A 26,728-nucleotide genomic window follows, 5' to 3' on the forward strand; every position below is an offset into this window, starting at 1 on the left:
TATATGAATTAATAATGCTTCAAGTTAGCTACTGAATGTTCTTTGAATCAAGTATCTATTACTACAATATTTGTTGCAGAGAAAATAAATAAAATAATTGTTTGAAAACATTATTTTAAAACAGTTATTTAGACTATTATTATTCTACTTTCTTCCAATTTTATTTAAAATCCAAAAGATTTTTTTCATTTTGAAATTTTTTTTGTTCATTTTTGCTGGGTTTATCCCCCCTATGAAGCTAATATCTGAAAATTTATTTATTCCAGTGAAAACCTACTTAATTTTGGAAGTAAACATAAATCCATTCAGAAGATGTGACCAATTAGTTCCAGACTACCCTGATCAAATTATTTCTTTATAGAACAGTATTGTGAGAATCACAAGTTACTGTAATTTAAAAGGTAATATTATTTTAAAAATACCTGGACTAACAATACTTATATATTGTGTGCACAATCTATTGGGAGCAATTCGGATCACATCAATCACTGCTGATTCCCCAATATTTAGAAAACATTATCCTAAACTAGTTCATATACCACACAAAGTTAAATTACATTTCATCAATACACTACATCAAACATCAAGAAGAAAAGGAGTCTTAATTTGAATAATTCATAATTCTAATCAACTCATTTCACACCCAATTGAAATCTAGTACTGGTAAAGGAGTTTTATTTTAAATATATGGAAAGGAATTTTAAAGTGAACATATTTATGTCAAGCACACAGTAAATTTCAAGTTGGACAGGCCTTAAATTCAATTAAGAGCAAAACCTATTTTACAGCTGTAAATAAGAATGATGTCATCAGTCGTACTACACACCAGAGCATCAACACATTATACCACAGAGAGCTGCAACACTGACTCGGATGCCTTAGTCATTGAGGAGGCCAGGTATTCCCCTCAGGGAGAAAAGAGAAGGGAAGTCAGCAGGAGAGTTTTCCTGGGACTTGCCTTACTCACAACCCAGTGGCTAATTCAAAGAAGTGTTGAACGATCCCTGGGATTAGTTCATCTGGCCACATGGTCCAGAGAGGGGGTGGAAATAAATAAGTATCATTTGCTCCTCACAGATGCATTGAAACAAGTGGCTCCCTGACGGAAGGAAGTGACAATGTTTCAAAAGCTTAATTTGAAACTCACAATTCTGAATGAGGCTGTGAGATTTTCTATTCTGAACAGAAATTTGGCCTAAATATTAAACATCAATGGGTCAATATTTGCTTTGCATGGATATAGCGCCTGAAGAAAATAGATATGTACTAGTTTTAGGTAATGCAGCTTATTAACATTTGTACTCACTCTTACTCCAGTTATGAAATGACCAGACTTATATGGCTTTGAAAATTAAAATTCATAAGAAATAAGCTATGTTAAAAGCTATGATTGTCAGGAGGAATGCTCAACATGTTCTTCCTAGAAGTGGACCTTATTTAGTCAAAGAGTAATTTGGCACTGTTGTTACAATTTGATGATAACATTATTCACACAGCTAAGAACTTCATTAGAAAAGTATCAGCTTGGAAGGAATTCAACAAGATTAGACTTTGTTCTCAGCTGTGATTTATACCCGCTGATTTGAACATATTTTTATTTTCAAAATTAAGGATACAAATACTGCAAGCATGTTTAAAGACAATTGCTGTGCTAGATCTTGCATCTAATACCTACCCAGCCAGTCCGGAGATAAAACAGATTGATAATTAGTAGCAAAATGTAATATTTAATCAAGAATATTTTGAATAATCCAATTTATCTCTGTCACATATGTAGCACATATTTTCTTTGGAGACTCTTTGTTCTCTAACATAATATTATAATTTCTGGTACCTAATTAAACCAGCAGTCAATTGCACATTGCCTTAGATGTCATGTAGCAGTTTGCAGGTTGAATTTAATGCACAGAGGTAAGAAATCTGTCCTGTATATATGCCACTGCTGGTTACTGTGGTGTCGCTGTCTGCAGTTCATCTCCCAGTCTTATAAAATAGCTTGATATCAGCTAGATCAAAGTCAGCTGGCCTGGAGAGAAGGGACATTACTCTGTTGGCTACTTTGAGTGATCATGGGCAGCCAGGAGCAGTGAGGACCAAAGTTTCACAACACATTCAAAGCAGAAGGTGGCTTACCAGTGCAAGCCCCACTGCCTTCAGGTTTCTAATTAACTGATAAAAATACTGTGTCCCTCCTGCTGTCAGAATCAAGAGAGTGATACTGAAAGCATGCTGGATGTCCCTATGTTGAACCCCCAAATCCCAAAATGAACAAATGCTCAAGCTTTTGATGTTTCTGATTGTAAGGAGCCAATTCCCCTGAGTGATGGGCTCTGGGGTGAGTGCTGCATGTTTCAACTAGAGGGGTTTTAAGAAGAGATCGCCTCTTTGAATGACAAAGGAGTGGCTGTAAATGCGTCTAACAGGGTTGGCCAGTGCCACGTCCATAGGGTCCCCAGTGATGCTAGACAATTAGTCCCTCACATCATCTCTCCTGTCTTGTCGAGCCTTTTACATTTTTATTGTACATGTTCTGAAAAAATGAATTCAGCCTGCTTAAACCAATAAATGGTGCTTAACATAAGTTCAATAGACTGATATGACAACAGTGATTCTTCCTCCCTGGTGTATGCAGATCCTTAATAATATATAGTCCTCAAATTGTCACTTTAAATTCTTGTGGCTGTTAGTGTAAAGCAGCTTCAGAAACTTTCCTGTAATGTACTGTTACTATTATATACCAGTTTTTGTAGAATTATTTTCCTCGTTAAACTAAGCTCTTAAATTCCCTTTCTGACATGCACTTATTACATGTGACTTTTATAGTAAGCACATTGGAGTACCTCCTGACTTCAATGGAAATAAATTCAAGAGATGTAAAGTGAGCTACTAATTCACTAATGCCAATATTACATACTACACAAAGTAAGAGATCTGCCTAACATAGAGTAGCATTCATTACTACATGCCTAAGAGATCATTGCTGAACAGCTTTTCAACAACAAAAATTTATGCTGAATGTTTCCATATTTTTGAAGCTCTGGTTTTACTACAGCAGTACAAACCCAGGAGAAGACTAAATGAACAAACCAGGAGTTGAAATCACTGTGAACATAAATGTGGGCTCATATGTTTAATGTTCTGGAAACTAAATAAACCTAGAGTTATAGGAAATAAAAATAGAGCTCTCAGTCTCCCACAAAGTTCAGTAAACTTTAAAACTGCCAAAGAAATGTGTCACAATTTTCCCACTGTTGCACACAATCTCAAAAACACCCTGGATAATTTCTTCTGAGTGGGAAAAGCGATAAGAATGTGTTCATTAAGAAGCTGAAGACTGCCATCTAATGGAAAACAATAGAAAATGCTTCAATTAGATTTTTATGGTCTCTAAAGAATTTGTATGGCAATTTGAACAAAAATATTCATCACAAATATCTATTGCTCCCTTTGCAGAAAATGACATTAGTAAAGCTTTTCATAAAAGTTTTTGATGTTATGAACTCATATGATGCATGTTAATGTGCACTTCAAGAGTCTGGAACACTGTGAAGGTCCTAATATTAATTTATGAATATTATATTTGCCGCCTGTAATAAGATCTATGTTTCCTGTAATTGTTCTTGCCATTGTGCAGAAATCCAGGGTATCGTGTGCACTAGCAGCTGCCAGATAAGAAGCCAATGCACCAGCATACCAATTGGCAAATGTAAAATCTCCCAGCGGAAACATTGATGAAGATGCTATTACTATTTAGGAGGGGGTCAGTTAGCTCATTTGGCTGGTTTGCGATGCAGAGTGATGCCAACGGCATGGGTTAAATTCATGCACTGGCTGAAGGTACCATGAAGATCTCTCCTTCTCAGCCTCTCCCCTTGCCTGAGGCATGGCGACCCTCAGGTTAAACCACTACCAGTCATCTGTCTTTAATGAGAGAGCAGCCTTCGGGTCAGTAGGACTATGGTGACCTTACCCATACAATTTAGTATTACTGAATTAGTATTTGGCATTTCTTTTCATAATTATAACTAAAAATTAATTCCTAGGTTTTAGACTTTATATTACATGTGGAGCAACATGTGAGGCTGAACCCATTTGGAGCCAAAGGTAACTCAGTGTGGAGCTGGAGGAACACAGCAGGCCAGGCAGCATCAGAGGAACAGGAAAGTTGATGTTTTGGGTCGGGACCCTTCTTCAGAATTTCCATATTGTGTTATCTCTGACTCCAGCATCTGCAGTTCTTGCTATCTGAGTGAGCTATAACCCATTTGGAACTGATGTTTTAGTTGTAGTGTGAATACAATTTTAGCGTTGCTAAGTTCCTGACTCGCTTTTTCATCAAGTTTTACAACTTTTCATGTTAATAAGTCAGTCACTAACATATAAGCAAAATACTGTGAATGTTAGATATCTGAAATAAAATCAGAAGTCGCTGGAATTATTCAGCAGGTCTCGTGGTATATGAGGAAAGAGAAACAAAGCGGCTTCAACGACTCTATCAAATTTGTTTTGAAACACTCACTGTATTTTTCTCTCCACAGATGCTGCCAGACCTGCTGAGTTTTCGCAGCACATTCTGTTGGTAAACCAGGCAGTGGTATAGCTTGTTAAGCTGTTTAGCTTGTCATGTGCTAAACAAAATGTTGTGAATAGCACACATCCCCAGTATCAATGGAGAAAAAAACTAAAAAGGTTCAACAAAATTGTGCACCATTTCCACAAATTCATCAAAAGTAGCAAAGTAATGAATGTAAGATGAAAACAATGCATGCTTTTCTGTATTGGATATTTACGAAAATGATCTAAACAAAGGATCTCAGTGTAGTTACTATTGCAATATTATAGAGAAAACAAACATATTTGCTCCGTATGTTGTTTGTATAATGCAAAATAAAATCACTCTCAAAGATAATGGTATCTAAGAATGTTACTTTTGGATTAAAAGTGAAGTACTTTAGGACTTCAAGGGCAAACTGGGACATGAAAGCAAGGAGGAGATTACGTGTGTTGTGAAGGACTGTGAATCTGTTAGGAAATACAACAGTCATAGAATTATAGATCTGAGTAAACAATACTGAATTCCAACAAATGACAGCATGTTGTCATGTCTTAAAGAGAGAAAAAAGGAGTCTACTGTCAGGCGTAAACTTTCAGCTGAATTGGCAGTCAGGTTAGAAAGCACCTTATGTTGCTCTGTAAGGGTAAGTCAGCACATCCAAGAACATAGTGAACGATGTGGTGAACAACAGCCGGAGCACTCTATACCTCTTTTTCACTTTCTTCAGCATATCCTAATGTCCCTTTGCAGTTCTATATCAGGTACCTCCAGAACTTATTTTTCACTCTCGAAGATGCTGACAAACCTGTTGTGCTATTCTAGCATCACTATTTCAGGTTTCCAATATTTACGATATTTCCTTACTGCTACATTTTACTGAACTAATGTGGGACTTTAGAGTAAGAATTTTATATGAGAAGAAATGGAGATGATGAATTTACCTTCAGCATTTCAATACTTGAAAGTATTAATTCAGAGCTACTGCAGCCAGTGTGTGGTAACACCCGGATTTATCCCATTAAGGTAATGATGTCATTTGTTACACTTTTTCTGGAAAATCCAGCAATAATCCAGATGTGCTGGTAGTATCAGTAAACTTTCATTAACTTCTGCACAGTCACCTATTGTTTTGGACCACATATTGTGCAGTAAATTTCAGCAAGGTTTGAGGTACACATGGAGCCACACTTTAAATTAAGTAGAAAAAAAATATATGCAATATGAGAAATGTCTAAAATTTAAGGTAAGGTGAATAAGGAAGTGTAACCTTCTTTCTAAACTTCAATGCACATTCACAAATGTTTTTCTGCCTAAGTATTAGAGAAATTTGAAAATTCAGTATTAGGATGTGGGTACAATTACAACATTTAAAAAACATTTGGAAAGGTTTGCAGGGATATGGGCCAGGAGCAGGGAGGTGGGACTAGCTTAGTTTGGGATTATGTTTGGCGTGGACTGGTTGGACCAAAAGGTCTGTTTCCATGCTGTATGACTCTGTGACTCTATGTCTTATGATTACAGACAATATAACAATATATAACATGCAGGATTCAGACATGGCTCATTTAATACATATTACACCATGAATATATGTTCTCGAGCATTAATAAATCCTTATTTTGCAAGTAAAAATAATAAGCTGATATCAGCCTCTAAGTACTTCAGAGAAATTGTTCGCTATTTTTCACCATACACTCACAAAGCTAAAACTGGAAGATTCAACTTGTAACTACTGTTTAACAAGTTTTTATTTTTAATTTAAAAAGTTAATTTTTAATTGTGCCAATTTATGATCTACTGACAGAATAAGACTGAACGTAAAGGTCCCACAATTCAATCAGTCCACATCCTTTACTTCAGCTAGCAACAAGACCTATTGAATCATGAATAAAAGATAAAAGGCCACGATGGATCTCTTAATGATAATGGCAACACTGGATAAATGGATATCATTCCAATTAAAATGCATTTAAATATGTTTTTGAAGCTACATAAATTATTGTCAGAAATTGGAAGGATGTTTGGATCTTTATAATTTCTGTTTAAGTTAAAAATCCATGTTTATGGCTTTTCTTTTAATGTGGTTTATTATTATTACCACAACTAGTGCCATTTATCCCTGACTTATCTTTGCAATGAAAAAAATCAAGGAAAGTCATAAACAAGTAAAATTGAGTGAAATAATGCAGAATGTGTTTCAACATTATTCATAGACCCTGTGACCCTGGCAAAACTGTAATTCCTATTCTATTAAACAACCTTAGGAAACATATGGTAATTAAACCTTTTCCTCCTCATTAAGCCTCCATCAACACAAATCTAAAATAAGCATGAAGCTCAGATGGTGTATGGCACTGTGACCTCTGGGAAGCTGGCGTTGAGTTGTTACTTTAAGCCTCTCAGATTAGATTCTAGGAAAATTAGTTTGCCTATGACCGAACATTCACCAAGTAGAACTGGAAACCTTAACAGTTGTACAGCCCCACAAAAGCAATTCATTCTAAGTGCAGAGGGGGGTATTGATTTGAAAACAGTGTGTCCATGTGGAATATTAAAAGTAAAATACATTCACTGCTCTTTGACCAGAATAAGGGGACCATTTAAAGATCACCTGCCTGTATTTCTCAAGCACTAGTCCAGAATGAAAGCCACTCCAGACATGTTTAAATTAGCCACATCCCTGGTGGGCCCAAATCAAATAAAACCGAATGGTTACAGTCTAAACAAGTTAAAAGAGTGTCCTTGTGGATTTTATTCACTAAAGCAGTAGTAACCAGAACAACCTTCTGAAAGACTAAAATGTCCCAGTGGTTTACCACTCAATAAAGATTTGGCTACTTAAGGCCCAGAATAGCAAACCATTAGGACTTGACACAAAATCCAAACATTCAGTACATGTATTGCTGCTTTTGTCATTAGCCATATACAAAGTTGACAAAATTTGCATGTAGACTATGATGCAAGTGTTAACAATTCACCTGGGCTAATGAAGGACACAGATGGCAGATGCTGCATATGCATCTTCATCACCTAAACATGTGTCTGCATCTAACATCCCCAGAGAGTTTGAATCACCTTCCTTCTTTAACTTCTCTCTTGTCTCCCATTCTTTCATTATACAACAGATGACCTATCAGATATTCCACTTCTTCTCAAAATGATTTACTGTTGCCATCCTTCACTGAGAATAAAGCATGCAGTGCTTTTTATCTTCATTCTGCTGCTGTTTCTGTCCTTTTCTAAAGATCGTTTGCCAATGTTGCTTTCTCTACTTTACCCAATGGAACAAGGAATGTCTTCAGAACTGACAATTCTGACTTTTTACTGCATGTGATTTTTCTAAAGCATGACAACTGCTACCATAAAGACATTCGAAACCTTTTCAGACAAGGTCTGCTAAAAGAGGACTCTCAAATGTAATTGAAGCATTTACTGCAGGGGCTTTATGTAACCAGTCTCTAACGTATTATTTTAATTTGGTCATAATTTCCTGCTGCTGGAATAATTAGCCCAGTGCTAGTGCTTAAAATGTTAACAGAAACATTCTCCACAATTATTCTTGCATTGTGTTATATAAAACAAACACATTGTAGCTTTAATTCATACAATTAATTAAATTTATATTCTTACAGGCTATGAGGGTCATTTTTCTTACTGATAAATTATTAAGTCAGTATGAAAACAAACATTCTGCAGATTTTTGCTCAATAACCTTGTAAAGGTATTCATTTCTGTTCTATTTGTATTAAAGCTGCAATGATGCTGTGTGTGCATGGTCTTTATTTTTCTAATACTTATATATACATATATATATCTGGAGCTGCTTCTAATTTTATTAAAATACTTAAGTAGAGGTACAGGAACAGAGTATTAATTTTTGATCTTATTAAATGTCCAAATGATCCTTCAAATGAATACAGTACACTACAGTTATATTTTCAGCCTTTACTTTGCAGGGAACATACATTCTGTTTGTATGAACAAAAGCTGAATAAAAGTCTGAAGTGTGCTTCACATATTGTCTGTGCGGAGTTTGCAAACACTCTCCCCGTGTCTATGTGGGTTTCCTGTGGGTACTCCAGTTTCCTCCCACAGTCCAAAGATGTGCAGTTCAGGTGAATTGGCCACGCTAAATTGTCCGTCGTGTTCAGGGATTTGTGAGTTAGGTGGATTAGCCATGGGGAATACAGAGTTACAGAGATAGGGTAGGGAGTGGGTTTGGGTGGGATGCTCTTTAGAGGGTTGGTGTGGACTTGATGGGCCAAATGGCCTGCTTCCACACTGTAGGGATTCTATGATTCTATAATGAATAAGCTTTCCATTATGTTGCTTGGTAACATTGTGGTAATCATCTAATTATTAATGCTTATCTGACATTTGCCTAACTCCAAGCAAGCAAGCATGAATGGCGGAAGTCTGCATATTTTACAGATTTTCTAATACGAAAACAAAATGATGATATGTAGATTCACAATAAAGGTGTGAAGTATGTTATTGCCATCGTTTTTTTTTACTATTGTATGGTTCAGTCAATTTTAAGTATGAAGGACAACTAGCACATATTTTGTTTTGAATGTCAATAAACAAATTGTTTGTTAATAAAACCTGAGATTTTAGTTTCCTCATATATATTCTTCAGATAATGTTTAATACAGGATCTTTTGTTTGTTTTGACAAAGGATCTTATCTTCCAGAGAAAAATGTGTTCGTAGCTATTATTGCATTAAATAAAAGCTTTATAGTCTTTTTTCACTTGTTCAGTAGCACCAGAGTGTCAGAGTAAATTTAATCGAAGAGCACAGCACTGAGCAATGCCTTCTGAGACTCTTCTTTTTCATAATGCCGTTATCTCACCTTCCTTGTGTCTGTGATGCATAAATATCACAAAAAAGTCATTCTGAGTACATTTTTACTGATAATTATTGTCAGACGCAGAGATAAGTGCTGTACGTGATGTAATGTGTGTTAGAACTGTCTTTCTGAATGCAAATCTGGCAATGGTTGTAGTCCCAAACAATGGTAGCTCTAGACGCTAGCTCTGGCGTTTTGCCACAGACAAGAGAGAGCTTTGATTTTTTTGTGTTATGATAACGTGCAATCTGGAAGCCTTTATCTGGGCTGTTATATTTAAAGATGACATTCTAGCCCTGCTGCTGGGTCTATTGTTTTGACCCTGATTATCACCCAGTGTTGTTGTTTATTGTGGGTCATAGATTAATGGAAGATCTGCTCCTAATTTAGGGAATTTATTTAAATGCAGAATATCCTATACACTGTGGCTTTCACGAACTAGGTGGTTAATCAAAAGTTAATTGTATAATTCTCATGCAGATGAGGGCCACTTGCAAATGAATGCTGGGCTGTGATATGAAAAGGGAACAGCTATAGAAATGCATACAGGGCCTGGAGTCTGGCAAACAATCAGCTGAACTTTAATTTGTAATAAACAAAGTGATGATTCACAAGGGGGTTCCAAAGGAGAAAAAGGTTGAAATAAATCAAAATAACCCAAACAAACACCATTTTTATGTATTTCAGTCACAGCAGCAATTGAAGGGAAGCACAGACTGAACTCAGCTTTAAGGAATATTTAAAACCGCTCTAAGAAAATATTAACTTTGGAAAAGTTGCAATATGTTATAGTATACTTAATAAAGCAGGCACAAGTGAAATGTTTTGGTGCATTGCCCGTTTTAAAGTATTAGCCTTTGAAAAGCCTTTGAGTGTCAAGCCTTTAATAGCTTCTACAGGTATCATGTATAAGGTATTTCAGAATCACAGAACAGTTACAGTGCAGGAGAAGGTCACTCGGCCCATCCTGCCTGCACGAGCTCTTCAAACAAATATCATTACCTGGTGCCAATCTCCTGCCGTTTCCTTACACGCTATTTCTATCTAAATAATCATACAATGCTCTCTTAAAAGCATCGAAATGAATCTGCCTCCACCGCATTTCCAAGCAATACATTCCATACTCTAACAATTGGCTGTGTGAAGAAGATTTTTCTCACGTCACCTTTATTTCTTTTGCACATCACTTTCAATCTATGCCCTTTTGTTCGTGTTCCTTTTATTTGTTTTGAATTTGATTAACTTTTTTTATTCCAGAGTTCCATGGTATAGAATGCATTCCCTTGCATAATTTAAGCCATTAAAAAATACTTTCAGGTATTGACAAATAATTGATAACATAACGCAGTAGAAATCTCCCATGTTTTGTTACAAGGAACAACAACTTGCATTTGTACAGGACCATAATATAAGGCATCAAAGATGCATCTTTTGTTTTCTCTTGTGATTTTTTTTCGCTCTTTCTTCTCAGCCTTGGACTCCCAACCGCAACATGGGCTCAGAATCTCAGCCTCAGCACAGACCCAGTGAGGCATCCTCTTAGCCTGGCGTGGCAATCTCCCGGCCCGGTGGTGTTTCGGTGGCAAGCACATGGCGATCTCCCTTCCTGGTGTGGTGGTTTCCTGGCCTAGGGTGGTGGTCTTTCAGCCCAGGGTGGACTTCGATGGCCTCGATGTGATTCAAGGGCAGTCTGCCGGCCTCAAGCTGAAGCCCAGCGCGGTCTGGGGTCAAGTAGGAGATTGGCACTAGGTAATGATGTTTGTTTGAAGAACTAGTGCAGGCATGATGGGTTGAATGACCTCTTTCTGCACAATAACTGGAGGTTAGGTGCCAACATGGATTAGGTTGGAAGGATTGTTGTTCTGAACTTCTCTATTTCTCTAATTTATTTGTATGATCTGTAATGCTGGACTTTTTACTTCTCATTTTTCTATTTTTTTTCCTTGTACTGAAGAATCTGTACCTAGGTACCTTTGTACCTAAGTTGGCACCGTACTTGGCAGCTTGTAAACTTTTCACTCTACTAATTTGAGTACATATGACAATAAGCCTAATTCAATTCAAAGCATTGGAGAACAAAATGTGACACTGAGTCATGTAAGGACATAGGAGAAGCTTGGTCAAAGAGGCATGGACTATGGGGTGTTGTAAAGGAGGATAATGTTGTCAAAAGGCAGCAAGGTTTATGGCCAATTCCAGAATTTAGGGGCAAGATACAAACACCAATGTTACAGCAATTAAAATCAGAGATGCTGAAGAGGCCAAAAAGGAAGAAGAATGGATTTCACAGAGGGTTCATGCTGAAGTGGATTACATAGATCAAGGAGGGCTCGCCAGGGAGGGATTTGGAAACAATTATAAGAATTTTAATATTGTGGTGTTGGTTAATTGTGTACCAGTTTGGTTCAGCAAGCACAAGTCCTGTGAATGAAGGCATTTGATGTAACTAAAGACACTGGCAGCAGAGTTTTGGATGGCCTCAAATTTATGAAGGATAGAATTTGGGAACGCAGTCTGGAATGAGTCAAGTCTGGAGGTAACAAAGGTATGGATTGTTTTATACATTTCATAAGATAATAAAAACCTCATTCTTAAACCCAATCCACAAATACTGTCAGAGTCAAACAATCTAACGCAAGTTCAAGCAGACATGGAAATTTTCATTTAAAAAGAAAATTCAAATGGGAGAAAAAGGTCTGTATATCCTGGTATTAGTGAAACCAGCTTTAGAACACACCTCTTCAATTAAAAATATTAGGCTTAACATATCAGAATGGACAAGATGAAAGCAGTTAGTGTTCTTAATCTTGAGAGAAAATGTCTTGAAGCAAAAAGTGTTTGATTAAGTACATTTTATTACATTAATTTTTTTCACAATTTAGCTCCATCACAAGTTCAATAAAATAAAATTGAATTATTTTATGGCTATGATGTAGTTTAAAGTTTAGTATATATTTTAGGTGAAAGATTATAAAACAATTATGGATGAAGGCACAGAAGAGTAAGTTCAGGAGGTGTTAGAGAATACGAATGTGGATAAATCTCCAGGACCTGATCTAATGTATCCCAGAACATTGTGAGAAGTAAGGGAGGAGGTTGGGGAACCCTTGGAAATATTTGCATCATCCACAACTGCTAGTAAGGTGCATGATAACTGGAGGGTGACTAACTTTGTACCTTTGTTTAAGAAAGAATGTAAGGAGAAACTGGAGAGCTATAAACCTGAGAGTCTGACTTCAGTCATGGGTAAATTGTTGGAGGTGATTATAAAATGATAGGATTTGTGGACATTTAGAGAGGCAAAAATTGATTGGGGTGGTCAGCATGGTTTTGTGTGAGAAAAATCATGTCTCACAAACTTGATTGAGTTTTTTGAGAAAGTTACCAAACAGATTGATGATGGCAGAGCAGGAGATGTTGTTTATATAGGATTTTAGAAAAGCCTTTGACAATGTTCCACATGGTAAACTAATTGGTAAAGTTAGGTCATGTGGGATTCAGGGTGAGCTTGCCAATTGGATACATAATTGGTTTAATGACAGGAGACAGAGAGTAATGGTGGAGGGCTGCTTTTCAGACTGGAGGCCTATGACAAGCAGTGTTCCACTGGGATCAGGTACTGGGCCCACTTTTGTTTGTCATTTTTATAAATTATTTGGGTGAGAATATAGAAGGCAGAGTGAGTAAGTTCATGGACAACCAAAATTGGTGGCATAGTAGACAGTGAAGAAGGTTTTCTAAGATTACAGAGGGATCTTGATCAAATGGGTTAATGGGCTGAAAAATGGCAGATGGAGTTCAATCTGGATGAAGGTGAAGTTTTGCATGTTGGTATAACAAACACGGGTAGGGCTTAAAAAAATTAATGGTAGGACCTTGGGTACTGTTGACGGACAGAGGGAACTAGGGGTATAGGCATATAATTCTTTGAAGTTTCTATCACATATAGACAGGGTGATTAAAAAGGCATTTGGCCCACTTGCCTTCATTGCTCAGCCCTTTGACTATGGGAGTTGGGAGGTCATGTTGATGTTGAACAGGACATTGGTGAGGCTGCTCTGCAATACTATATCCAGTTCTGGTTGCCCAGTTATAGGAAGGACATTATCAAGCTGGAGAGGGTTCAGAAGAGATTTGCCAGGTTGTTGCTAGGTATGGAAGGTTTGAGTTATTAAGGCCGGATAGACTGGGGCATTATTCATTGGAGGTTGAGAGGTGATCTGATAGAAGTTCATAAAGTAATAAGAGCTATAGCTAGAGTTAATAGTAGTTGTTCTTTCCCTAGGATGGCGGATTTCAGGACGAGGGGGCACATTTTTAAGGTGAGAGGAGAGAGATTTAAAAAAGACATGAGAGGCAAATTTTTTACACAGAGCATGGTTTGTGTGTGGAATAAACTTCCTGAGGAAGTGGTGGATGTGGGTACAATTACAACATTTAAAAGACAGTTGGATAGGTACATAAATAGGAATGATTTAGAATATGGGTCAGGAGCATGTAGTTGGGGATTATGTTCGGCATGGACTGGTTGGACCGAAGGGTCTGTTTCTGTGCTGTATGTCTCTATGCACTCGCTTAGAGATCCAAACCTACAGTTCCACTACTTCTTAAATGGAATCTGGAAATGTAGACTTCAGTATCCTGTTCAGAAGTTTATTCCATTGCTTGCTTTGCAGAAATATTCCCTTCACAAAATTGTAAAGTAATGACCATCTTCAACAAAACAGAATCTAACTATCTCCCTTCATGTTTGAATGTATTACCATCACTGAATTTCTGACCATTAACATGTGAGAATGACCAATGACCAGAAATTAACTGGACCAGGGATATAAATGTTCTGCCTATAGGGCAGATCAGAGTCTGGTATAAGAATCTCAATTCCTGATTCCCCAAAGCCTGCACCCATCTTCAAGGCACAACTCAGGTGTGTGATGAAATAATCATCAGTTGCTTGGATGAGTGCAGCTCCAACAACAGTTAAGCAGTTTGGCACCATTCAGGATAAGACAGCCCACTGGATTAGGACCACATCCTCCATGCTACATGTTCACATCCTCTATCATTAATGCACAGTGGCAGCAGGGCTTACCATCCACAAGATGCATTGCAGCAACTTATCCAGCCTCCTTCAGCAACACTTTCCAAACCCATGACCTCAAACATCGGAAAACTACCACATGTAAGCCATAAATCATTTGAATTGGAGCTTTGTTGCCACTCTTTCACTACTGGTGGGTCACAAACTTAAAACATCCTCCTAAGTGTAGTGTTGGGAATACTTACATCAGAAAAATGGCAAAGATTCAGCTGGCCCACTCATCACGACATTCTCAAGGGAAATTGGGGAAGGGCAGCAAATACTGACCTTGCCAGTTAGGTTCACATTCCAAGAATGAATAAAACAAATCTTCCTGATAACTGTGAATGCTGGAAAAATCAAAGAACTGTGAATGCTGGAAATCAGAAACAAATTCAGAAATTGCAGAAAGAACTCAGCAGGTCTGGCAGCATCTGTGGAGAGAAAGCGGAGTTAATGTATTAGGTCAAGTGACCCTTCTCCAGAGCAGAAGAATGGTCTGAAGAAGGGTTATTGGACCCAAAACGTTAATTCTGCTTTCTATCCACAGATGCTATGAGACCTGCTGAGTTTTTCCTGCAATTTCTGATTTTCTTCCTGACAACAATCCTGGAGTTCCCTTCCTAACAGCGCTAGGAAGTTCTGCCAACTATCACAATGCATCACCCTAGCTTACTAGACCTTGCCACCAATCCAAGGATAGAAAATTTGCATTTATATCAAATCCTTCATGACCTGAGGTCATCTCAAAACACTTTACATCCACTGAAGCACTTCTAAGCTGTAAGTTCTGTTATTATTAAGCAAATGTGACAATCAATTTGCCCATGCAAGATTCCACAACAATACTGTGATAATACTTTTGTGATGTTAACAGGTGCTCAAAGGGATTTTTGTGTCAAACTAGAAAAGGCAGAGACAAGAACAGAAATTGCTGGAGAATCTCAGCAGGTCTGCTCAGTTGGGGTGAAGAGTCATCAGATTCAAAACAGACTCTGCTTTCTCCCCATAGGTATTACCAGACCTGCTGAGTTTCTTCAGCACTTTGAACTTGTTTCAGATTTCCAACATCTGCAGTCTTTTGTTTTATTTTAGACAGAGCACTGGCTTAAGGTCTTATCTGAAAGATAGCACTTCAACAGTGGAGCACTCCCAAATCACAGTACTGGAGGGTCAGCTTTGATATTTTTGCACTCATGTCTCTGCAGTGGGATTTGAACTCAGAACCTTCCGACTCAGAGATAAGAATGCTCCCTACTGAGTGCCAGATGATACAAATGATTTTGTTTTTACTTGGAATGTTCTAGACCTCTAGCGTTTTTGAATAAAAGAGAGTTCACCTACAAAATTGTATTCTGCAGGATCATGAGTTATACATCTAGCATGACCAGACATCCTGGATTTGCCATGACAGTCCCTTTTCTTTTAATTCAACACTCTGGTGTCCCAACAATTTCCTAAAAATAGATAAGAAATGTCCTGGTTTTCACCTTTTCTCTTTCTGCCACATATAAACTAGCTGTGGTGAAGGGGGAGCTAGGATTAGGTATTGCTGGGACATGAGGGGTGTGGATCTTTGTGAAATATCGTATTTTTCCTTCTCAAAGGTACTATGGATGGGCAATAAATGCTGGCGCAGCCAGTGATCCCCACATCACATGACTGAATAAAGAAAAGATCATTACGTTACTGGTATCCCTCCACCCCCTCCCCATTTCCCACTCAATGTCTCAGAGGGAGCTGTCATTTTGGTACCAGTGACTCTATTGTGTGATATCTATTAATGACTTAAAGAACAGGGTCACAAATACTGGCTGCACATATTGCAGAAGAATTAACGTATGACCACCTTCCTTCAGCTGCTCCTCCCCCAGACTCCACCTATTAGTTGCCAAACATGGCGATCATCATGGAACCCTACTTTTCCACCCTCTTTCATTGTTTCCTGGTTATGACTTTTGGACATATGGTTGCCCTAGGTACTTTATAAACAAATAGACAAGGGCAAATATAGAGTCATGGAGCTGTACAGCATGGAAACAGACCCTTTGGTCCAACTCATCCATGCCAACCAGATATCTTAAATTAATCTAGTCCCATTTGCCAGCATCAGGCCCATATCCCTCTAATCCCTTCCTATTCATATATCCATGCAGATGCCTTTTTAAGTGGTGTAATTGTACCAGCCTCTACCACTTCTGGCAGTTCATTCCATACATGCACTACCCTCTGTGTGAAAAAGTTGCCCCTTTTAAATCTTTCCCCTCTCACCTTAAACTTATGCCCTATAGTTTGGATTCCCCTATCCTGGGGAACAGACCTTATCTATTCACTTTATCTATGCCCCTCATGATTTTACAAACCTTTATAAGGTCACCCCCTCAGCCTCTGATGCTCCAGGGAAAATAGCCCCGGCCTATTCAGCCTCTGTCTATAGCTCAAATCCTGCAACCCTGGCAACATCCTTGTAAATCTTTTCTGAACCCTTTCACAGCATCTTTTCTCTAGCAGGGAGACCAGAATTGAATGTAATATGTATATGTGTCAGATGCATAAAGTAAAGCAGAAAACAATTGCTGAATAAGACCCAAGAATATGAACAATACAACCTTTCGGATGGAAACCAATTCAGTGTGAAGGGAAATCTTCTGGGTCATCAGAGAAAACAAAGAGTTCTGAGCCAGAGAACAGTGAAGTATAAAGCATATCTCATTCTGGTGTCAACAATGATTAGTTTGAGTTTGAAGCTGAGGAAGTGAAGAAAGTGATAATCCTCCTTCTGTGAAGAGTCAACATGAAGTGCAAGAGGACAAGGAAGGGCACAAATATGAACAGACGCCATCTTATGATTGTGAGAAAATTCTTTAAATCAGGATGATATAGATGGACTTGTCGACCATGACTGGAAAATAATATTTAATCAAAAAGAAATATCAAAGAAAAGTTGTTTCTTTATTTTCTTCTCCTACATTCTTGTAAATGGAGTGAGCAGTGAATTTGTCTGGACAGCAATCACATGACACCCCATTTTTTATATTCCTTTCAACTTTTGACTCTGGCTGCAGCAACTGAACCTTGGTCACTTCAGCTAAGTGCACTGAAGATTGCAGCTGACAATCACAGAATCAAATTGTGGATGGCACGGTGGCTCAGGGGTCAGCAGTGCTGCCTCACAGCAACAGGGACCTGGATTCAATTCCAGCCTCAGGTCACTGTGTGCAGTTTGTACATTCTCCATGTTTGCAGGGTTTTCCTCCGGGTGCTCTGGTTTCCTCCCACAGTCCAAAGACATGCAGGTTAAATGGATTAGCCAAGGGAGACGCAGGATTAATGGGATTGGCGGGGGGGAGGGTCAGGGTGAGAGGGGCAATCTGGACTTGATAGGCTGAATGGCCTGCTTCCACACTGTAGAGATTCTATGATTATGAAAGGAAATACCTGGCTATGGAAGAAATAACTTGCACAGGGATTATTTTATGTAATAAATTAGATCCAAGAAGAAGGTTAAAAGAAACAGGAGAATACTTAACTGTATTTTATACGCCTTGTTTTTTGAAGAAGCTTACAAAAATGCAGTTGACATGACAGGAATGTAGTCTGGACTTGAGATGGCACAGAATCCACAGGCAACTTTCTTTCTATCTAGAACACAACTCCTTAAATTAGGTGTTGTTGACTTTGAAATCATCAATTGATTGTATCATGATTTTGGACTTATGAGTTCTTGAACAATGTTTGAATTGCAAATCCATCAATAGGGACATTTTAAGGAAAAATATTCCTGTTACCTGATAATTGGTAGTCAACTAATATCAATTACTCGTATTCATCATCAAGAATTCAAATTGCTTAAAAAGTAGTATTGAATGGCTTAATGAATTAAACCTGACTGCTCAATCAAAAGTAGTGTTGTTGGAAGGGATAGTGGGAACTGCTGATGCTGGAGTCTGAGATAACAAAATGTAGAGCTGGATGAACACAGCAGGCCAGGCAGCATCAGAGGAGCAGGAAAGCTGACGTTTTGGGTCTGGACCCTTCTTCAGAAGTGTTGTTGGAATATTTTATTTTAAATATGTTTCACTTGCGTCAGTTTGGCTGAAGCTTCTAATGCCCATCAATGAAGGAAACGCAATAATTTGGTACGGAGATGTTGCATTTGATGTCAAAAGAGACAACGTAAAAAGCCTGAGGACTGAATTGGTGCAATTGAGAGCTAAAAGTATTATAATTACTAATAAGTATAAGCTTGTTGAAGCAAACCTTATTCGGCATCCTCCGGAGGTATTAGCAGCAAAACATAGTTCACACCCACCAGCTGCAGGCTGAATAGGAGAGAAAGCCCAACCTTGAGATCATATCTTCTTTTCAAAGATGTACTATGTTACAAGAAGTCTCAAAGCTTGTTTTGATGGACTTGCATGTATCTGTAACAGATTTCAATTCTCAGCTTTTCTTCCAATTGAAAGCATTGATCTCAATGAGATTTCACAATTTTTATGTCAGGTGCAAGCACATTTACAAAGAAAGCAGTAGTCAAAAAGAATCTTCGCTTCTTCACAAAAAGCCACATGATCTCAATCTTCAGAACTACTTTCCCAGCCTGATTGTTAACTTTTGCATGTTTTGTTATAAACTAAGGATTACATTCAGTGCAAAAAGGTCAGTTAGAGCTCAAATATATGATGAACTATTATGACATGACAATGGGTCAGTCAAGACTTGACATCTTATCAAGAAATATCAAGGAGTAGAGGTGAGTGTGTTGGACGTCTCAAAAGAAAAGGTCCTGGGAATCTGAAGGTGGATAAATCAATCATATCAGATGGCCTACATCCCAAGCTTTTGAAGGAGCTAGCTGAGGAGATTGTTGAGGCATTAGTGGTGATCTTTCAGGAATCACTGGATTGAGGGAAGGTCCCAGAGGACTGGAAAAAAGTTAATGTAACACTCCTGTTTAAAAAGGAAGAAAGGCAGAAGACAGGAAATTATAGACTAGTGAAGTTGCACAAGAGTCAGTGTTGCGATCACAAGTATTCATGTTTATACTTAATCCTCTGGATAAAGGAACTGAGGGCAAAGTTTGCAGAAGACACAAAGATAGATAGAGGGCAGGTAGTGTTGAGGCAGCGGGGAAGCTGCAGAAGGACTTGGACAGGCTAGGAGAATGGGCAAAGAAAAAGCAGATGGAATACAATGTGTGAGGTTATGCACTTTGGTAGTAAGAATAGAGGCATAGATTACTTTCTAAATGGGGAAAGGTTTCAGAAATCTGAAGCATAAAGGGACTTAGGAGTCCTAGTTTGGATTCTCTTAAGGTTAATATGCAGGTTGAGGAAGGCAAATGCAGAGTTAGCATTCATGGAGGGAGCTAGGATACAAGAGCAGGGATGTACTACTTAGGCTGTATAAGGCTCTGGTCAGACTGCATTTGGAATGTTGTGTGCAGTTTTGGGCCCTATGTATAAGGAAGGATGAGCTGGCATTGGAAGGGGTCCAGAGAAGTTTCACAGAATGATCCCAGGGATGAAGGGTTTGTCATGTGAGGAGCAATAGATGACTCTGGTTCTGTACTTGGAGTTTAGAAGCTCGAGGAGATCTTCTTGAAACTTACATAACTGAGAAGCCTAGATAGAGTGGGTGTGAAGAAGATGTTTCCACTAGTAGAAGAGACTAGGACCCAAGGACATAGTCCCAGAGTGAAGGGACAACTCTTTAGAACTGAGATAAGGAGGAATTTCTTCAGCCAGAGGATAACGAATCTGTGGAATTTATTTCCACAATGTGCTGTGGAGGCCAAGTCATTGAGTGTCTTTAAGACAAAGATAGGTAGGTTCTTGTTTAGTTAGGGATTAAGGGTTATGGGGAGAAGGCAGGAGAACGGGATTGAGAAACATATCAGCCATGATTGATTGGAGGAGCAGACTAGATGGACTGAATGGCCTCATTCTGCACCTATATCTTATGATCATATGGTCTAACTCATGCCATTGAAAGTGATTAAGACAATCTGAAGATTTTAATAACATTAGTGATCAATTTTCTGAGAAAAACAGGCAAAATATGCACCAGTATCAATAAAAAAAATTTAAAATAATTTATATGGAAATTTAGAAACAACATTTTATTGAATAATCATAGAGTTTTTTTACACCATGAAAGGCCCTTCAGCTCATTAAGTCTGTGCTGGTAATGAAGCATCTGTCTATTCTAAGCCAATTTTCCAGCACTTGGCCCGTAGCCTTGTATGCTATGAGGTTTCATGTGCTTATCTAAATACTTCTTAAATGTCTTGAGAATTCCTGCCTCCACCATCCTTTTAGGCCATGAGTTCCAAAGACCCACTAGCCTCTGGGTAAAAATAATATTTCCTCAAATCGCTTCTAAACCTCCTCCTCCTTACCTTAAAACTGTGGGCCCTGTGTTATCTACTAAGGGGAAATAGTCCTCCCTATCTACAACATCTATGTCCCCCATGACTTTGTATATCTCAATCAGGTTCCCTCTCAGCCTTGCCTACACTAAAGAAAACTATCCAGCATGTCTTGTCTTTCTTTGTAGCTGAATTTTTAATTTATTAATGTAACCTTTAGTCTATAATCTTCTTTACTCTATATTTATTTCATCACTAATCAGTTTCATTCATAAACTCACCCTAGCAATACACCTGCACAGCAACTGTCACTCCTATCCTCAGAGCTCAGGGGCCCAGTACAATTATAACCAGCACTCTCTCAGCAGTGCTGGATGCCACAGGCAACAGAAAACATCATGTTGGCTCTAGTTGCCTTCAGTAATACTGCTCATGTTGCGTCACTCCAAAGAAGAAAAAAACTAGCCTTTACACAGAGCCTTTCACAACCTCAGTATCTTCCAAAGTTATTTCAAGAATATAACAACTACAAAAGTACTTCATTATGTAGTGTAAGAAATGCATCAACAAAGTGGCCTTCAACAAGACATCCTGCCATCAGGAATGGGATAATAATCCAATGATTTATACATTGTTTGAAGGATAATGGCCAGGGCATCAGGAATATTCCTCTGCCTGTTCGGAATAGTGCCATGGGTAATTTTACATTCACCTGACAAAACAGAGGGTTTCAGTTTAACATGTCATCTGAAAGATGCCCCACCCAAATATGTTCCCTCAGCACTTCAACATCAACATAGACTTTTATACTTGTACCTCTGAAGTGGGACAGAAACACACAAGTCTGCCTCGATAAAATAAAGACCACGACCAATAGGTACAGGGACCACTCAGAGCAGAAATCACTTCACAATGATAGAAGTATAATGGCACTAATAGAATGTGAGCTGTAATCATTTACAATGGACTCCAGCAGCAACAGATTCAGTTATTTATCAACAAGTTGACTGGGAACCAGCAGTCAATATTCTCTGAAAGCGGGTTTGTACTCAATGTGAATGAATCACAAGTGAATAGTTCACCTGTCTCATTCACTGTGGATCCCAAAAAAGCATTACTAATTTGCGACATTTAACACGTTATTTGTTCTTCAAAGAATCTGAAGAAGGAATTTCTGTGGTTGTAGTGTCTGGTGATTTAGGAAAAGTATCTATGAGTTTTCCTTTCAGGATTTTTACCAATGTCTAAAGTATAGACCCTGATATCTGCATGGGGCCATAATGAGGCTGGGGCTAAGGATCTATGGAAGGGAAAGAGAGAGAGACTAAGCTGGTGTTAGAAAGCAAAAGGCTAAACTTAATAGGTCAATTAAAAATGAGCAGGCTATTCAGCCCCTCAAGCCTGCTCTCCATTTAACTTGATATATTTAATATTTTACTGCAATGACATTTTTTTTACATTATCCCATTTCCATTAATATAATGGGTTGGGTCAGATCAGTAAAACCAAGTTCAACACTGGAACTCTGGATTGTGCACCCACTATTTGCTCTTTAGCAGAGTAAACCAGTCTCTTTCTGCCTCAGTGTTCCTTAAAAAATTAGAGAGGGAGAGAGCAAAATGATGTGTCCATTCTGTCAAAGGAAACATTTCTAATGATTAGAGGGGTACCACTGGGATTGATCCTTGGACTCCAGCTATTCTTAACATATGTTCATGATTTAGATGAGGGAATGAAATGTAATACCTCAAAATTTGCAGATGATAAATCTGGGTGAAAGGGTGAGCTGTGAGGAGGATGCAGAGATATGCGGTGGGATTTGGATGGGCTATGTGAGTGGGCAAATGCATAGCAGTAAAATTTGGATAAATGCAAAGCAGATTATTATTTGAATGGTTGTAAATTAAGAGAGGGGAATATTCAATGTGACTTGGTGTCTTCCAGCACTGGTCGCTGAAAGTAAGCACTGTTAGAATGCTTGCCGATGTTTCATTATTTTAATTATTTTATAAGTTTGAATTGTGAGCTGGAAATGACTTGCGGACTTTGGGCCAGATTTTGGTAAAAGGAGAAGAACAGACCAAACCAATAAAGTCAGGGATTGGTTATTCAAAAATCCAATGGAGTGACTATTTGGAGTCTTCAACAGTTTCATTTTACTGTGTTGCAATTATAGAGGTAGGAAGGCTGATTTGATTTGCCAGTCTGTCTCCGTGTTGTCACAGCATGCAAGTGCAGCTTGATATAGTTAATATTTTTTAATAGTTTTTAATATTTTTATTAGTCTTAAAAAAGACAAACTGTACGTTGGCCTTCATACTGAGAGGATTCAAGTACAGGAACACAAATAACTTGCTGCAATTATACTGCTGGAAATTATGTACAGTTTTGGTCTCCTTATCTGAAGAAGGATGCTCTTGCTATAGAGGGAGTAGGACTGGCAGGACTGATGTATGAGGAGACATTGAGTTGGGTAGGATTGCATTCACTGGAATTTAGAAGAATGCTGGAAACCTGTAAAATTCTAACAGGACTAGACAGGTTAGATGTAGGAAGGATAATCCCAGTGGTGGGGGAATCCAGAACCAGGAATCATAGTTTAAGGATAAGGAGTAAACATTTTTGGACTGAGATGAGGAGAAGCTTTTTTTTTCTCCCAGTCAACGGTGAGCCAAAGAATTCACTGCCACAGAAAGTGGTTGAGGCTAAAATGTTATATTCTCAAGAAGGAGGTAGATATAGCTCTTGTGGCTAAAGGAATCAAGGGATATGGGAAGAGAGGAAGATTAGGGTATTGAGCTCGATGATCAGCCATGATCATACTGAATGACAGAGCATACCCAAGGGATTGAATGGCCTACTCCTGCTCCTACCTTCAATGTTTCTATGTTTTTAAGAAGGTTTTCAGGACAAAGCAACCACAGGAATAGACAGGACAGAGACCTGCGAACGTTGGCACATCAAGCCTTTTTGAGAGAATTGACCCACTAGCTGGAGATCTTATTTTAGGGTTCCTGCCGCCTTCCAGCAAGAGTTTGTTGTCGACCCCATCTGTCCTGTGGAAGAAGATGCCATTGTGTAGAATGCAGCTAGTTACTACTTCCCATGTTGCTCCCTCCTTTCCTGGAACAGTTTAGTCGTGGTTGTGTTTCTACTCATGCCCCTCGGCAGAGGTGGAAGGTGGAGCTACATGAACTGCTCCCTGTACTGTGTCTAAGCCTGGCAGCAGACAGTGCAGCTGATGGTGGGTGAAGTGCCTGCCAATAAGTTGGCAATCAGCTGCCAAGCAGAGACTGCACCTTCTAAGAGAGGAAGTACTTCGCACAGCAATCTCTCAATGGCCGTGGCTGGAGTTCTTCAGTGAAAGTGATCACAGGCTGCCCAGCTTTGTCAGTTTCACTGATGAAGCTGTTCCCACTGTGCAGTCACATCAGTGACCCTGGCAGGTTGTTAATAGGTTGAGAAACAAGTTTCAAGGCTGAAAAAAGCCCAGATGCTAAAGCAGTTCATGATTGCTTCAATTATTTATCCAACAGACTGAAGGGCCCAGTTTGATTTTAATCTTGGAAGAGTAAAGCATCCTGTTAAGATCAAAAACAATAAACATTTCCAGGATTTTCCCGCCCTGTTTGCCCCACTCTCCTGGAAAGATTCTACACAATATTGCTCAAATTGATTATTAGTTGGAGCTATTCAGCCATGAGGCTAGTTCTCCATTCACTTTTGTTGTCTGCACATTGCTCGATTTGAGTTTGGATATAAGATGCATTGGATTGAAATCTACTGTCAATGCAAATGTACTGACTGAGGATAACATTAAAAGAATGGAGAGAGATGTGAACAAGGAAACAGAATGGGCAGACAGGTGGTCCACCGCATTTAATATGGGAACGTCTACATAGGATGGGAGGTCAACCCTAGCTGAGCCTATTCCACTACCTCTCTTAATAGCTTGATAAATTCAATTTCTAAGCTCTGGGGAATCCAATCCTTGTAATGTGACATCTCCTTGTTGCTTAACACTTTGTCCAACCAACATTCCAGTAAATCTGTACTGTCCCCTTTCAAGGCCATTATATCCTTCCAGAGGTTTAGTGTAGAGAATTGCTTGTTGTACTGTAGGAGTGGTGTAGCTAGTCCTTTGTATAGCTGAAGCATGACTTCTGTCCTCTTGGATCCTATCATGCTGGATATAAAAATCATTATTTCATTGCCTGTTAGTTTTCTGTACCTTTTCATAACATTTTTTTGCAAGCAGATACAAAAGCAAACTATTCTGTTCGTAGATAACAAGGTGTAGAGCTGGATGAACACAACAGGCCAGGCAGCATCAGAGGAGCAGGAAAGCTGAAATCAGAAATCTGAAACAGACCTGAAACATCAGCTTTCCTGCTCCTCTGATGCTGCTTGGCCTGTTGTGTTCATTCAGCTCTACACCTTGTTATCTCAGATTCTCCAGCATCGGCAGTTCCTACTATCTCCAAACTATTCTGTTCAGCGTCCTTTCCGGTCACGTGACCTGGAATATTAACTCTGGTTCTCTTCACAGATGCTGCCTGACCAGCTGAGTTTTCCCAGCATTTTTTCTTCTTTTTATTTTCATGGTCTGTGTTCCTGAATCCACTGATCCCTTTGGAGCTCCAGTTCGGGCTTTTGACTATTTAGAAAATATCATGTTCTACCCTTTTCACTTCTAAACTGGATGCCCTCTTAAATGCTTATATTAAAACTAAAACTGTCACAGTTCTGCCATTCTCTTAACTTATAATACCTTTGTATTGTTATGCTTCCATCTCCACTGATTACAGAACTGCCATTTTTGTGTGTCTTTGCCAAATTTGGTTATATAGTTTTCTATCCCATCCTCCAATAAGTATTTTCACTCTCAATATGGATCCTTACATATCATTGTTAGTTATAATCCTTTTTCAATGACCACTTTGAAAATGCCTATTAATCCATTCTTTGTCTGCTCTCTGGAGCCAGGTTCCTAACCAGTTCAATAATTTGCCTTCATTCAACGTACTTCAACATTAGCAAACAATCCCTCATGAGCAACTTTATCCAACACCTCAATAACATTCACAGACCTGTCTACAATTTCAGGCATGACTTTTAAAAAATTCCTACTGGTTTGCCAGGTACAATCTTTCTTTTATAAATCCATCCTGGCTCTCCCAATCAAGTGAGAACTTTCCAGGGCAGAAATTTACAGGCCCCAGTCAATGTGTTTACAGGCGACTTAAGGGCCATATCTTGCCTAGCCTCAATTTTGCAGCCAAAAGGAAATGTGCTAAAACAGGAGGTGGTGGTAATTGGGAAGTCTGGTTGATAAAGCTGCATTTGCTTTTGGGTAAGAAAGGTAGATCATGTGCCTCCATCACTTCCAGATTGGACACAGTCCTTGTCAAGCTTTGCTAACCTGTTACTTCCTGCCTATCTTTGCCATCATTACCCCCTACCCTCTGTGGGCCTACCATCCCTGTTTCCATTGCAAGACCACATATTTACCTGGTCCTATAAGCCCCAACACTCAGATAGTGGGTTGCCTGGAGTTCCAAGAGGGGCCAGTACACACAATGGTCCTACTGAAACTACAGAACTACCAGCCAATCTGCTTGGGTTTGGGTTAAGGTCGGATCTTCCAGATGAGTGAGGGGCATAAATCCCATTCACAAACAATTAATACTAACCCTGATTCCGTCCTGTTTAGCCACATCCACACCGCAGTCCTGTTATGGCATGGATTGCTTTTAGCACAGTCACCCATTCTCTCATTTTCCTAGGCCCATTATCACATTATATAGGAACAAAAACAAAGTTGCTGGAAAAGCTCAGCAAGCTTGGCAGCATCTGTGATGGAAAAAACAGA

This window comes from Rhincodon typus, chromosome 20 (genome assembly GCF_021869965.1).
Source record: "Rhincodon typus isolate 14 chromosome 20, sRhiTyp1.1, whole genome shotgun sequence".
NCBI lineage: Eukaryota > Metazoa > Chordata > Chondrichthyes > Orectolobiformes > Rhincodontidae > Rhincodon > Rhincodon typus.